The following is a 3,837-nucleotide window of genomic DNA, read 5'->3' on the forward strand; positions in this document are numbered from 1 at the left end:
GTTTTCAGCTTCAGCTTTCATGTGCTTCTCAAGCCACTTGCCATTTATCTTTTGCTACTACCACCCATGGTTACTTCCATCACTAATAGCAGCTCCATAGTATTAAATTTAATAATTACTTCTTAATCCTACATGGCGTTTGGAAAGTTTTGACTCTGTTAACCACTGATTCCTTAAAGCTGTCTCTCCCCTTGGCTTTTTTCATAGCACCACTGCTTGCTTTCTCATTTTCAGGCTCTTCCTCAGACTTCTCTTATTATGCTCACCACTTACCCATGATCCTCACTCATTTCTTTTCTCACTCTATGTATCTTCCCAGGGGATTTTATTCAAATTTCTGACTTCAAGTGTATTTTATAAGTGATGACTTCCAAATTTATTGTCATTTTTGAAACATTAACTGATATATTAGCAGCATTTCCTGTTCCCCATTGGTTTACCACTCATCCCTGCAAAAATAAAAACCAAAAAACAAAACAACAACAACAAAAAAATGCAAAAAGCAGAAGGTTTTTCTAGGTTCACAAGGCTCGGGAGAAAGTTACAAAATCTCCAGTGAGGAAGTAGCTGCATGTTGTGTCTAGGCAGACCCTTGGCCCAGTGCTCCCTATTTGTGTCCAAAATAATTGTGGGGATCTGCAGAATTGTGGGTCACTGGCATCAGGAGGAATCTTAGAGATACTCTTTGGTCTATTTTAGTTAATTCATTTATTGACAAATATAAATTATATATATTTGTGTTGTACAGCATGATGTTTCGATGTATGTACACACTGTGGAATGCCTAAATCAAGCCAATTAACATATGCATTAGGTCACATACTTATAATTTTTTGGGGGGGTGAGAACTTTGTTCTATTTTTCAGGTAAGCAATAAGTGGCAGAACTGGAACCAGAACTCAGGTTATGCAGAGATGCTCCACCTGCTGCCGTTAACTCAGGAACTAGTAAGGTTGTGCTCCTCCCCTGAATTTTAGTTAAATTCACTTAAGGAAAGTAAGGGAAATCCCTATTTTTAAATGGAATAAGAACCAATAGGAAATTTTGGGAGATTTCAGTAATATTAGTTGCTACAATTGGTGTATAATGGCATAGCATCTTATCTGTTGCAACTAGAACAGCAACTATAAATTTAATAAACCTTAAAAAATCCCCATATTTTCTTTTAGCAATTATTGTGTGTGTGTGTGTGTGTGTGTGTGTGTGAGAGAGAGAGAGAGAGAGAGAGAAAAGACCACTATTAAGAGAAACTTTGAAACTTTTTTCCCTCTAATCCTATATCCACTCTTAGCCAATATTTATGAGGACCAACATTATTCCTCTTCAGTAATTATATTTTCCTGTTTCCTCCAAGGGTCATATGAAAGACTGTATAATTCAGAAGAGATATTTCTACAGCTAAAAAAACACCCCATATTTAAATCAATTCATGTCTCTTCCTGACATCTAGGCTGTATCTAGGACACATCTGGACATTTGGAAACATCCAAATTTGACTGACTTTTCCAGTTATCAGCAGAACATTTAGTAAAGAAAAGGAAATTATACTAAGCATTTTTTTTAAGTCAACAGCATTTAAATGGGACTGATATCCCCACAGCACAGCCTTCATAGCTTGCCCTGTGTCAGACCTGCCCCACGTTGCTGGAGGAGCCTGACATTCAAAGGGTGTGGTTTTTGAGGTTGCCACATGCCTTGCCATAACTTAAAATATCTCTCTTTGGCTGCCAGATGGTCTGGGGAAGCACCAAACACAGGATCCATTGACCTCAGAACCTGGTGCCTTAGGACTGGAGACTCATTCAGGGTCCTTCTTAAACTTCTGTTTCAAAATTAATTCAAATACATAATTTCTATAGGGAAAAGGGCATTTTCATTTTAGATATTTTAACTGCTTGGCTTGGTTCAATTGCTAATAGCAAAACCATTTTTCTTGTAAACACCAGTTAATCATTAGTGGTATTCTGATTTTTCCCAAAGTTGTTTCCCAGTTGTCCTGATATTATCTAGTGAGTCAGAATCCAATTTTGAATGGAAGTTTTGGAGCACTTAAAAATTTCCGACATCTATAATCAGAGGCGTATATATGCCTGCACATTTAGAATATGAGAGGACAGACAAGTACAGAGGTAGGAAATAAGAGCAATGGCAATTTGCACTGCTCTCCAAATGTCAGGAATACTACTCAAATTACACACAGAATAGCATATTTTTTTTCTGGCTCCAGATCTAAGAAAATAACTTAAAATAACTTTTTAGTATTAGAAGTTGAACACCGGAGGAGCAAACTGACCTCCTTAATATAGTAAAACAATTCACTACTATTAAATTGATGTTTCATAGTTCTCTTTGGAATTTCTGGATGTAAATCAGAAATGTCCCATCCCCCCTAGCATTCTTTTTTTTCTTTCCACCTTTTTCTGTTTTTGTTTTTCTTTCTTTATTTGCTTTTTTCTTTTCTCTTTTCTGAATGCTATCATGTGGACTGCTGAGCTGTGCTCTAATAATGATACATATGCTATTGACAGTACACAAGTAAGACAGGGCACATGAAAAGGTGTGCTAACACTGGATAACACTGTTCACAGATATTTCATTTCTTAGGTCAAAGAAACTGCTAATAATCTGAAAGGAAAGGCTTATTTGCTTAATTTTGTGCTATTTTCGATGAAAATATGATCTCTTTAGTCTCAGTCTTGTGTTGACTTGCTTACCATTTTAACAAAAAGATGAGAGCTGAGTTGGTAAGAATAAAGATAGCATGTTAAGAAAGACAGAATAAAAGAAATGAAAAATAGAAGTATGAGACACTAAAGTAGACCACTTCCCTAAATGAGTGTCCCATTTGTGATCACCTTGTCAGCCACAGATAATAGCCAAGTAAGAACAATATTTAGGGTGCACTTCATATGACCTAAGTCATGCATTCTCAGCAGGGGTGATATTACCCCCAAGGGGGTGAAAATTGGTTATGTGCATTATGTAATCTTTTTTTGAAAAATATGTTAAGCACAGATATATATACAGTACATAAACAGATATATAGTATATCTGTGGAATTCAAATTTTATGGGGACATGATTAGGAAAAAATGCCTGAGAAGGTTCTTTAGTGGAAGGATGATAATGATTGAGAACACTGTCTGTCCTTAATGGTATCTTTGTGCTTTGTAGAGGAGATCATTTACTCCTGGGTGAAGCTACTTAATCTTAAAGACCTTGATATTTATACGTTAACATCAACTAGGAAATGACTATTTTGGGAGGAAGCCAAAATGGTAGCATGGCTAATAAATGATTTAGGAGCTTAAGGCAAAGTGATAAGCTTCTGAATAGCCCTATTATAATTCCAACCAATGTGGGCCAAAATAGACTATTTATACTGGAAATAAAGAAGTGGTAGGAGGTAAGTCCTTTTTTGCTTATTTACAGAATTTTATTTACATGCTTCTGTCTACAGAATCTATAGTTTTTATGTATACGTGTACAATAGACATTCTCATAACTGACTCTCATTTAATTAACTTGCCAAATTAACAGATGTCCTCCACACCCTCTGTAATACATCCTGGCTGATGTCCATGGCTCTATGAACACTCTAGTCTAGAGGGTTACTCACTATTATACCCACTGTTTCTGTTCTCTTCAGTTGAGTTATATGTTTACCAAGAGTCAGTTTGGTTTGTCCCCAAATCTGTCTGTACTAGTAGCATTTGTTACTATACTTAGTTATTATTTAATGAAATAGCAGGTAAGCCTATGAATGCAAAAAGAAAGAGGATTACTGTTTCTACCAAAGCCAACTTGAATGCTTTAGAAAGAGCCAATAAAGAGAGTC

Source organism: Cynocephalus volans, chromosome 1 (assembly GCF_027409185.1).
Source record: "Cynocephalus volans isolate mCynVol1 chromosome 1, mCynVol1.pri, whole genome shotgun sequence".
NCBI classification, from domain to species: Eukaryota; Metazoa; Chordata; class Mammalia; order Dermoptera; family Cynocephalidae; genus Cynocephalus; species Cynocephalus volans.